This window comes from Monodelphis domestica, chromosome 1 (assembly GCF_027887165.1).
Source record: "Monodelphis domestica isolate mMonDom1 chromosome 1, mMonDom1.pri, whole genome shotgun sequence".
Classification (NCBI taxonomy): Eukaryota; Metazoa; Chordata; class Mammalia; order Didelphimorphia; family Didelphidae; genus Monodelphis; species Monodelphis domestica.
Genome location: NC_077227.1, coordinates 91471534 through 91484263, shown reverse-complemented (window position 1 = coordinate 91484263; position 12730 = coordinate 91471534). Strand labels below are relative to the sequence as shown.

The following is a 12730-nucleotide window of genomic DNA, read 5'->3' as shown; positions in this document are numbered from 1 at the left end:
ATACATATTTTTTCCAGATGATATTTTCTATGGTGAAGGGAGTGGCAGAGTGAAATACCTGGAAATTTTAATGTAACAAATAAATTAATAAAAATTAAAATAAATAAATGGGGAAATAAATATAGTGTGGTGCAGCAGAAAGAGCATTATTTTTCAAATCAGAATATCTATGTTCAAATCAAGATTCTACTCATTACCTCCAGGCCTCAGTTTCCTCATCTGGAATATAAAAAAGTTAGACTAGATGACCTCTAAAGTATCTTTCTGTTCCAAATCTATATCTTGGTTGTTATAGAAGATAGAATCATGGAATGCTAGAACTAGGAAAGGAACTTCAAGGTCATCTAATTCAACCACAATATTTGTATAGGTCAGAGGAGCCAGATTTAGAATTTTCAGGAATCTTGAAGATTATCTGGGTGAAAAAAAAAAGAAGTCTAGAGAGGTTAACTAATGACCAAAGTTATGCTAATTGTGGAAAATTTTAGATAAAATCAAATTCTTTATTCTCTACCCTCCCTTTGCAAAATGGGGCACCAGAGTCACACATCCCCTCCCTTTATGTAAGAAACAGGATGATAGATGTGGGATACTGCATATAATGTTAGATGCTTTTGATATGTTGTCTCGTTTTGTAGAACTTTTTTCCTTTCTTCCTTTCTTCATATTTTATTTTCAAGGATGGCTATCTGGAAGTTGATGAAGAGAAATACAGTAGGAAATATAAATATAAAGATTACATACATATACATTTAATTGATAAGTATAAACATGATATACAAGTAAAATTTATTTTTTAAATAAAATATATAAGGGGGAAAAAGACTCTCGGTCTCCAGATTCCCATTTTAATGCCCTCCATATTACACACACAATATTGCCTCTGAAACTGAGTACAAACTACTGAGCTTTAGAGGTTAAATCTATCTAAAAAATTCACTTTCTGACAATTGGAGCTATCAAAAATGTGAACATAATGAACTTCTTACAGCTTGAATTATGGTGGAATCACAGAAATTTCAAGGATCTGAGCTACCATTTTGTCCAGTCAGTACCTGAAACAGAATTCCCAATACAACATACTAACAAATGATAATACAACCTTTACTTGAAGACCTCCATTGAGTGGGAAAGCACTCCCTCCTAAAGTAGACTTTTACTCATTGGGAAAGGGCTCTAATTAATAGAAGGTTTTCCCTTACATTGAGCTAACACTTGTTTCTTGCAACTTTCACAATTCTTAGTTCTATCCTCTGGGAGCAAAAAGAACCATCCAAATTCTTCTATGTGAAGTTTTTCATATACTTGAAGACAGATATATCATCTCATTCTTGAGTATTTTCTTCATCAGAACAAAAATTCTTCCTTCCTGCAACTGCTACACATATGGATTTAAGATGTATGGCATGCCATCTCCTTTCATGACATACACTATTTTAACCAATATTCATGAGCTTCTCCACAGACCTCTTTAATTATGCTATATGTAATTATATATCATAGTTATCTGTACCTTTTCCTCCTTTTAGAACATAAAGTCCAGGAAGGTAAGGACCATAATTTATCCATACTTTCTCACCTTTAGAGTTTAGGACACAGTAGGTACTTCATAAATGTTTGTAGACTTGATTAAAATGACAACTAACATTAGAATGTTACAGAAAGGATTTCTGCATTGGAGACAAGCAACATTTGGAATTAATATCAACATCAACTTATAACAATAAAATTCTGTGATTCTATAAAATGAAAGGATTAGTATCATAGATTCATCCAAATAATAACAATTATAAAAATTCTATTAATAGTAACATCAATAATAATAACTGGAATTACCTAGCACTTTGAAGTTTGCAAAATACTTTTCAAATATCTGATTGTATCCTCATAGTAGCCCTACTAGGTGTTATTAATATCCCCACTTTACAGATGAGATTAACTGAGGCAGATATAAATTATATGATTTGCCCAGGGACACATAGCTAATATCTCAAGCTAAATTTGATTTCAAAAATTCCTGACTCCAGGCCCAGCATTCTCTCCACTGCACCATTTAGCTTCCTCTATACTTCCAATATTATCACATTTTTATTCTCTATTATAGAAATTTTAAATATTTCTAAAGACAAAATTATAACTCTTCTGGTTTCCTTACCTGCTTTTCCTTAACATAGAGCATTACATGCATAACTGGAAACAGTGATGAAATTACCAGTTATGTTATAAATGATGGTGCCATCACAATCAGGCTTGTTAAAAAAATGAAATTACAAGTTAAAAAGTTAAAGTAGACATCCACTATGATAGGACCCACAAAGATCAATTCCTGTTCTCCAATCACTATTTTATATGTAAGCATTTATAGTATAAGTACAATAACCTCATTGTTTCTCTAAATAGAGGATTAATAATTAGACAAATATACTTCCTTTCTTTTGTGTTTTACTTTTAACTTTATTAACAACAGTCTTCTAAATTATATCCAAACACCCATAATTCCTTAAATTGCTTTGTATTTTTTGCCCCTGGTTTCACAAACTTGTGCCAACATAATTTACTCAAAATTTCACCTTCTTTCTATATTTTCCCAGTTTCAACAAAATTAAAACAATTTAAAATAGTTCTCATGAAAGACCTAGTTTTAGTTTTAATGCTAAATTTAATTTAGTTTCAAAGATTCAGATCATTTAAAAGAACACAGTCAAAAAAGCAGTTTTGTGATCCATTGAGTGAACTGATTATTTTGTTTAGTTCATTAATTCATCAATTGAGTTAACTGACCAGTTTTGATTTGGGGGGGGGGGGTCTTGTAGGTACAGCCTAACACTGTGTTCCCTCACTTTAGTAGCTGCCTAGGAGATGTAGGGGACTTGTGAGTCTTGAAATGATAGAGCGTCCATTGAAAACCCAGGGTTTATCACCCTTACAGCCACAAATCTTCTTAATTGGATTTGGTGGAAGAGACAGTGTCAGACCTCTACTTTAGGAAAACCACTTTGGCATTGGACTAGATTAGGGAGAGACTTGAGGCAGAGAGACCAATTGGAAGGCTATTGCAATAATTCAGGCAAGAAGCCATGAGGACCTGAACTAGAAAAATGATTCTCTTGAGTGAATAGAAAAGGACATATAGGGGAGATATTATAGATAAAGGAATCATAACATTTGACTATTTTTGGATATATGGGATTAAGAGAGGAAAAGGAGCTGACGATCACATGGAGATTGTCAACCTGGTGGACTGCATTGCTAGTCCCTCACCTGGGAACCATCAGTGGCTGCTAAGCTCACCATGTCCTCCAGATACACCTGGGCTTTTAAACAAAGGATCCTTCTACAGATAAAACAAAAAGCTAGTGACCACCACGCTCCCTCATTCCAGAGTCAAAGCTTTTCAACCCTGGCACTCAACCACAAAATAAATATAACCCACTCTGCCCTCGTTGTTGAGTATTTTTTCTGTTTTATTTACTTGTGCTGAACATCTTCAAAATGACAAAGACTCAGGAGAATTCTCCTGAGTTTCATGTGCGCTGTAGTTGAAACTACTTTTTTTTTCTAGAAACACATTTGTCCTTTTGTTTCATGGTCTCACTTGGCACCAAGTACCCAGTTCATGTGCCCATCAGATTAGATCAAATTACATGCTTTTACTACTCCTACAAGCTAATGCAACAGACCTACAATTAACTGTGGGCTGGTTTAAGCCCTAAATGGAACTAATGTCTGCCCTGACCAAATGCCTCAGGACCTACTTTTTTTTCTGTAAATTGCTATTTTTTTAGGCTGTCTTCCAAAAGCTGAGCCCCTGAAACAAGTCAGAACTGTGAGCCTCCTAGACTCTATTCACAATTATTGTTGATCCCTAGCCATTTGTACTATCTCTGACAGCTAGCAAAAAGCACAATATTGCCCTTGTAAGGGAAGGATGAATTAAGACCAATGATGTAATGTCATTCAAGCTTATATAATATTATAACCGAGAAGAAACTCCCCTCTTCCATCTTTCTCCCCCCATCAGGTTCGTTATTTATTCAAAATTTCCAATAAAATAATGTTGCCTCAGTCCTAAACTGAGAACCTGACTAGCACGAGTTGTTTTTTTTTTCTTTTTTTTTTAATCCACTTGGCATCTGAGTTGAAAATGCCAGGAGTATTGGAAGCTTCCAGCACAATAAGTTCTGAAATATGAAAGGTTAAATAGTTTGGGTCTGGCTAATTACCTTTTGCAAATTTCAGAAAGGGAAACAGATAAAGGGATGGTAAAGTAGTACGACTCCTGCCTATGGGGCACCATGGAAAAGTAGAGGGGTAGCCTAATGTCAAGATTGCATTTCCTTTCATTTCTCTCAGTATGGCCTTGGTGTATGTCAGCCTTTGAGAGGGACAATCAGATAACATCATACCCGGTGCCTGTGGAATTTGTATTCTTGGCACCAGAATTGAAAGGAAGGTAAGAGTCAATTAAGTTGAGGTGGGACAGAAAGGACAACATATTTGGAAAGGGAATGGTGGTGTATCATTCTTCAGCACAGCAACAGGTCTTATTTCCCTAAATAGGCATCAAGAACTGATATAGTTAATTAAGAATAGGAATGCTTTTCTGGTTATCACTTCTGTGACCTTGACTGTACAGGAATGGTCATTGGATTGACTTCGATGAAGCATGGCATATCGAGTGCTTAACCTGAAAGACAAGACATTCTGTCATTTTTAGCTTTCATTTTGACTTTCTTCTTCTGCTCTGATTACTGACTGCATAGCCAAACTCAATAACTCCATGGAGCGTTCAATGAAGTAAGTAAACTCTATTGCCATACCCTGGGAGATTTGGGTTCTGCTTTCCCTTCCACAATAGCAAGCTCCTTGAAATAAATTTAGAGTATGCACTACCTAACTATGGGTTTCTCTCTCCTCTGAGATCTTTGTCCAAGTCCATGTGATTAATTCATCTAAATAGTCAGTCACTTCAAGCCCGTTGCTTCCAAATAGGAGGAAACAGGCAATGGAAAATGAGTGGCTCAAAGGATCATATAAATATGGAAATATAATGGTGCATTCATAGAATCATTCAATTTCAAAGTTGGAAATGATTTCCCCAACTGGTCCAACTTATACTAGAAAAAGAAGCCTCATTACTTACTCCCATATGACTTTCACAAGGGTAAACCCACTATTTCCTGAGGAAGTGCTTTCTACTTCAGGATAACTATTTGTTAGAAAGTCTCCCCTCTCCAACCCTTCTCCCCCGCCCCCCCCATAACAAGGCTAAATTTGCCTCTTTGCAAGTTCTGCTCACTGGACTCAAAAAAAACAAGGTGAATCCCTCTTCCACCTGATAGCCTTTCACATCCTTGGAAATAGCTATCATGTTTTTCCTCCTCTTTGCCATTCAGTACTCCCAGTCATTTCTTCTTCAGCTAAACATGTTCATTCATTCAACCTGTATAACATGAACTCATGAACTTCAGATCCTTTACTGGCTATCATCTGTGGAAATTTCCTCATTTGCCCTTAGTGTTCCCCCAAATAATCCTAATTCACTATAGACTCTATTGTCACCAGCCATGATGTTGAAGCAGGTGGTCTCTAGTATCATGCAATGCTGGCTGGTCCCATCCTATCAATGGGTGATGGATCAATGTGTGTATTGATTCTTCAATTTTTATTGACTTCTTTGGGAAATAATAGATCAAATGCTCATTCCTGGCAATTTTCCACTTCATTTTGGAAGAGAGTTAGTCATAGGATAGTGTCTAGTAGGATAGCATTTCTAAGGGTACATCAATATAAGTATACTGCGATTCTAAAAAGCTCCAGCTTCAATGAGTGAGTCTTGCGAGCCACCATACTCCCAGAAAGGTTTCCATAATGTCATTTTTATCCAGTTCTGATTAAGAGCTATTGAATGTTTTATTAGAAGAACACAGGTTTGATATGAAAAGATCAAGGTTCAAATCTATAATCTGTGTTACCTCAAAGAGCTCATCCTCCCTTTAATCTCCATTTCCTCATCGATGAAATGAAAAGGTTGGACTAGATAATATATAGTCAGAAAATCTTGAACTCCTAAAACTATATTACTCAGAATGCTTTTCCCTTTGTGCATGGTTAAGTCCTCACCTAATTGTTTATAATTTCTGTAGCTCTTCCCACTCACTCTCTTTTCTCTCACGACTGGGCTGGGTTTAGGTAGCTCTTTTACTTTAATTATTAATAAAACTTTATAAAATACTTAATTATTGAATATTAATTTTAATCTTTACAGTAGTCTCTAAGGATCCTTGTAACTTTTAGGTCTTATGGTCCTACATTTATTCAAACTAAATCTCCCTTTTCTTAATTTCATTATAATTATGATTTCCTCTTCCTCAGAGCACCAGAAGAGTTCCATTTGTTCCAGAAGCACTCCCATCTCAAATGCTGCCTTTTCTACAGGTCATCAGGTTGAAGGAAATGTTTTCTCCCAGCCCTTTCCTTTTGTGTACTGGACCAGTCTTCCTTACCCCTCCTCTACATCTATAATCTTGTTTACACATTTTCTTCATAATCAGAGACTTAATCTAAGCTACACACACACGTGCATACATGTTTGGTAGATACCTGTCAGCATTTAATTATCTTCCATGCTGATGGCTTTGAATTATTGGATTCCTTCCAGCTATGTTCAACCTTCAAACTCCATTTCCCCACCTTTTCATAGTTGTTTCTGACTTCGAGAGCCCCTGGGGCACCTGGCCTCTCCCAGCCTTTCAGTCATGCCTTTTCTTGTCCCTATAAAGATTTGTAGCCAAAGGCTATATGCTTTTGAGACAAACATGTAATATATTTTACTGCCCAACTGAGTCTGGGAGCAGAAACCCTTCTCTCTGCACCTCAATTCAACTGTTGTCTTATTAATTAATATTTTATTGGTTCAAATGCTTGCTCAAACACAGTAGGACTGTTTTTACCATGTTTTTCATGTTTTTGTTCTTGCTGGCCTGCTGTCTGGGCTTGCCTGCTGTCAGCCAACACAGAGACTGAGGAAAAACAGACATATGCTTAGGTCAAGATCTTTTACGCCATAAAATGTGAGCTTGGCCTTCGAGGGTATTTTTCTCTATTCTTCCAGGCGTGTCGAACAATTCTCCCAACATGTGTGAGATGGCACACTGTGACATGAGAATGAGCACAGACAGAGAGTTTACATGACTGGCATTCCTGGGCAGAAAGGATCATTGCAACTTGAACTAAAAGCAAAAAAAAAATTGTGAAGGGAAATAATAATAATCATTTACATCATCATCATCATCATCATCATCATCATCATCATCATCATCATCATTATTATTATTTAAACAGACTTCTTTAGAGCTGGCCCCCTAGATGGGTGGCCCTTTAGTTTGGGGTATAAGTGTCACATTTCCTGCCACTAGCCAAGTTGTGTCAAGGTTCCAGGAATCTTGGTATTATTTATACAGTCCCTTTAAATTCATGTCCTATTTGAATACCTCCAAATTTGACCTTGTCAAAAGAAAATTATTTGTATAAGAGCAATTTTGGAAAAATGTGGAATTTTATAAGGAGGGTGTGAAGGCATTTGTGACTATTATGAAATGCCACATGCTAAAATTCAGTAGAAAAAATGCTGGCATTGCATAGATAGCTACATTAGCTTCATTCTCACCAAACCAATCCAAGCAACTAAATGATCATTGCTTTTTCAAGTGCTTAAAAAAACTTTTTATTTTCATTAAAAATTCATAAGAAAACAAAAAGTGGCCCATATCATTCATTGGATAAAGAATATTTCTATAAGGGATAAAGCCCCAGACAGTTGTGTAGCTCAGTGGCTTGAGAGCCAAGCCCAGAGATGGGAGGTCCTGGGTTCAAATCAGACCTCAGGCAATTCCCAGTTGTGTGACCCTGGACAAATCACTTAACCCCCATTGCCTAGCCCTTACCACTCTTCTGCCTTGGAACCAATACACAGTATTGATTCCAAGATGGAAGGTAAGGGTTTAAAAAAATAAACAAATAGATAGATAGATAGATAGATAGATAGATAGATAGATAGATAGATAGATAGATAGATAGATAGATAAAAAGAGATAAAGCCCCTGGTTGAAATTGTCCATTCTTGTCTTTGTTTTTCCACAATTAAACATCCATATGGCTTGTTTAGAAGATTGTGTTTACTAACTCTTTTTTTCCCTAGGCAATCTGTTTCCCCTAACCTTCCTATCTCTGAATCTAGAGACAGTATTTTCAACTTTTGTTCCATGGGAAGTTTGCTCTAAGTTTTGATCTACCACCTCTCCTACCTCTTCACACCCCTAGCAAAAAGAGTGGGGGGGGGAGGATCCCAATGATGGGGTTCTTTGGTGTTTGGTTTGTTTGATATTTTTGGATAAAAGGTAATTTCAAATCGAGTCAGAGGTGAATAACTTCTCATCTCAAAGAATTTGATTGCTGGAAGGGATCTTTATTCTAAATTCTTCGTTTTTCACATCAGGAAACCAAAGTTTAGAGAAAAGCCATTTTGGTCTAAGTCATACAGTCAATAAAAATAATAACAGCAGCTAGCATGTATAGGACACTTTAAGGTTTGCACAGCACTGTCTATATAATATCTCAGCTAATCCTTACAATGACCCTGTAAGGTAGGAGTTATCATTACCCACATTTTACAGATGAAGAAACTGAGGCTAGAGCAAGCATCCAAGTCTTCTGAAAACTAGTCTGAAGTTGTTTTTATTCCATTTGACCCTATTGCCTCTCCATAAAATCTCAGGGTTTCCCATCTTGATGCAATCAAAGGAGAAGAGCTAGAAATATATTTAGATGTTCATGAATGTATGTTTATGTACTATTTATACACACAAATGTATATGTATATGGTATATGTGTCAAAGGAAGATTTCAGAAAAATGAATTGTCATCCATGTAAAAAGATGAAAAATTCAGGTTTGAGAAATGTTCCATTGTTCCCTCAAGGGCAGGCTTGATCGTAATGAAATCACCAACAGCTGATGGTGTCAGTGAATGAAATCACTGACTTTCCTACCATGAGTGGCAAGAGCCAGGTTCTCTTCCTGTTTGGAAACAGAGCAGCAGTCGCTGTGGATCCAGCTATCTCTGATTGTCTCAGTCTATGAAAGGGCATTTGCCAGGTCTTCCCTGTCACAGTTTGCAGGCTCCATCCAGACCTAACTGCATCCTGGTGACTCAGCCCTTGCCTGCTCCCCCATCCTCCTGGAGGCTCTGGTCTATCCTCTCCATAGACTTCTTAGACTTCAAAGCGAGCTCTGACCTGGAGGTTCATTTGTTGTGGTCCTTCACTGACTTTGGCAACTATTGTTATTCACATCATTAAAAAAAAAAAGATGAAAAGCAAAGAAAAAAAACACAGGATCAAAAAAGAAAATGACAAGGTAGATATCACCATGCCTCACACCATTATTTAAATTTTTTTAAGTATAGAAGTAGTACTCAAAATACAGTTGCTAATGGAAAAAAGAAAACATGTTTATGAGGAGGTAAGTAATGAGAAAATTAGGAAACATGTAAAGACTTGAAGAAAAACCAGTTCCTCCATCTTATTAGTTGCAACAAAGCAAAGGGAGGTATGAGGAAAGAGAAGTAAGTCCTAGCCTGGGATTCCAGCAATCCATATTCTAGCCCTTCTTGGCTTTGCTATTTATTAGTTATATGACATTGGTTAACTTTTAATCAGTCTGAGCCTTGATTTCCTTGTCTGTAAAATGAGATTAACTAAGTTACCTCTAAAGTCTCTTCTAGGGGCTTCTAATATTTTATTTCTCCTTTTTTTTTCAGCCACATAGTCCCATCCAGAATATGGGACCTTTGACATTTGGGCTAAAGCCTGGGGAAAAGACTTCCACCCTGGCTGGCTTTTGGGGTGATGGGGAGGTTACCCTAAATTGAAGCATCTTGCCACTATTTCCACTCCTCAGTCTCTGGTCCCGCATTTCCCCAAGATTGGATTGTCACTTTCTCCCTGTTTCTGATTCGAAGCAATAATTCCTTTCTTTGCTCTCACATATGCTTCCTTCATTTTACGTCTTTATATCGGCATTCTGATTTGGGTTTCAGCAATTTTAAATTCTCTGGCTCCAAGTCAGCACTTCTATCAGAACCAGTGTGGCTCCAGACTGTTCTACCCCCATTAAATCCAGGAAATAAAACAAAGGCTGTCTTGTTCCCAGTTTGATAGCCTGTGAGTTTAAAGAACGGGGGCTTCAAATCTTTTCACAATTTTGTTTTGGCACCAGACCGTCTGTGTTTAATTCTGAGTCTCCCAGCCAGACTTGGGAAGCCGAAGTGATAATATCAACATGAGGGGAGATGGAGAACACAATGAACCAGTGAGGATAATCACCCTTTTTTTCCCCAGGGTGGGGAGAGAGTGGAGGTTATGCACACAATCTACATATATGTAGGCATGCATGCCTATAGGAATTTATATGTGCATAAGTATGGATGAATAATTTGTGCAGTTATAATATGTATATTTGTCTCTGTGTTTTTCTTTTAAAAGACTTGGTGAGAGATGAGGATGGGAACAGAAGTCTTACCCTGACCTAGGACAAAATGAAATTTCTGATATCGAGGCCCGTTTCCAACAGCACTCATTATAAAAGGCACCCAATTAAGCAGACAGTTTATATAGACATTTCTCTCTGCTCTGAAGTATAGCCTGTGTACTCTAAGATAGGATGTGAGTGGGGAGGTTCTATTCAGTCTATTGTAAGACTGAAACATCTAAGTCTCAATTGTATAGTGAGACCTCTCCATAGAACATCCCTGGGTTTTTTTTTTTTTTAAGGTAGAAAACATGAGTGGTACTGCATCTTGCCTCTGGATTTGGCCCAGCACTTGATAGATGCTGGTGGACAATTATTGTCATTTGTAAAAATTAAAATTAATCTCAAATAATAAAAATACTATATTTTAAGAGATTTATTAATAATCCCTAGAAATAAAAGAATAAAAGGTAACAATAAAAACCACATGCCCATGGCTAATCAACCTGTTCAAAAACTCCATTCTCCACCACAATCTCTGACAGGAAGCAAAGAGCCGGAAACCAGGAACCCCACCCAATATATCCCCCTGTCTATGTCAGCATGTAACGACAGGAAGTCAGTGAACTTCTGGGAAATGTAGTTTTTAGGGTAAATGATTCCCAATTACACATATTGTCATCAAAAAACAATGGTCTTTATCTTATACTACTTCCCACATCAGAGCAATGTTTTAGAGATATCAAACTATTCGCCATCCAATAAATATATCCCTGATTTTCCTTTTCTGTGCCTTTTTCAATACAAATCCTCATCCTTACAGTATTCCCAACACAGTAGCCACCTTTACCTGTTTGTTGATATCTTATCTATCCTTCAAAGCCTAAACAAAAATGACACCTTGACCATGAAATCTTCCCCCAATTCCCCAGCCATGATTACCTCTTCCTCCTCTGAATTTTCACAATAATTTGTACTTCCCTGAAAGACTTCTCATTTTCTTCATTGTCTTATTTTAATTTGAGCACAATTTCTTTCTCCTTCTAGACTGCCAATTATAAGAAGCTGGAGGCTGTCTTAGGGATTTGTTTTTAATCTTCACAAAGCTCATCACGATGTCTTATACATAGCAAGTAGAAGGTACATAGAAAATATATGCAAAATATGTACATATGCATATATATAATATAGATAGATAGAAATAAAATGCTTAATAAATATTTCCTGAATGAACAAATGAAGGAATACCAGAAATTACATTTCTAAATCAGTGCTAAAACTCAAATAGCCATTTGAATAGTTGTGAAATCTATGATTTCAATTATATCAGCATTCACACTTATAAATGGAAACTCATGTGTATCTTATTATCCTATATATAATTCTTGCCCATATCCTTGCATAAGTTCTCCACCCAACCTGTTGGGGATCTTCCCTCATTTTTCTTGAAATAGCAAAGATACCAACCACAGGAAGGAGGGAAGGGTTGAAACATCTTCTACCTTCAAGGTATAACAAGTCATAACCTGAATATAAAAAAGCATAAAATATATGTAAGGTAAACATGAAGTAGTTTCCAAACTGGGGATTGGGGGAAAGGCACCAATGACTGGAAGGGAGGCATCAGGAAAGAATTTATCGAGGAAGCGGTAGTTGAGTTGAGCTTTGAAGAAAGATATCTGAGGTAAGGAGCATTTGCCTTCCAGGTATAGGAGATAGCTTACCTAGTGGCAAGTAGAGTCTGAGAAATCAAGAAGTTTGACTGGAATGTAGAATGTGTAAAGGTGAAGATGTACTCTAAGCCTGGAAAGATAGCTTGGTCCCACATTGCCAATGGCTCTAAATGCCAAGAAGATTTAGGTGAGAGGAAACTAGCTGAGCTTCATGGCTGAGGGAGTAACGTGGTCAGAGTTGTGCTTTAGGAAAATTGCTTTGGCAGGTATGTAGAGAGGATGGGTAGGTGTGGGGAGAAAATGATGGTAAGCAGGTCCATAAAGAAGATATGGCAATAAGGGACAGGTAGATGGCTTAGTAGATAGAGAACCAAGTCTACAGTCAAATCTGGGGTCAGATACTTCCTAGATGGGTGACTGGGCAGGTCATTTAACCTAAATTGCCTAGTCCTGCCTTGGAGCTGATATTTAGTGCTGATTCTAAGACAGAATCAAGAGTTTTTAGGGGGTTTTTTGGGGGGGGTGGTT

General features: G+C 37.0%; 1 long non-coding RNA gene across 1 annotated transcript in view; it reads right to left on the bottom strand.

Moving 5' to 3' along the window:
- Positions 1-472: 472 nt before the first annotated feature.
- The window catches only part of LOC103103818 (uncharacterized), a 54879-nt gene continuing 42621 nt past the window's right edge, over positions 473-12730 (bottom strand). The window contains exons 2-3 of the long non-coding RNA XR_008913033.1: positions 1580-7232; positions 473-689 (exon numbers count right to left, since the gene is read on the bottom strand). This is a non-coding gene — a long non-coding RNA (uncharacterized LOC103103818). The remainder of the gene's footprint in view (positions 690-1579; positions 7233-12730) is intronic.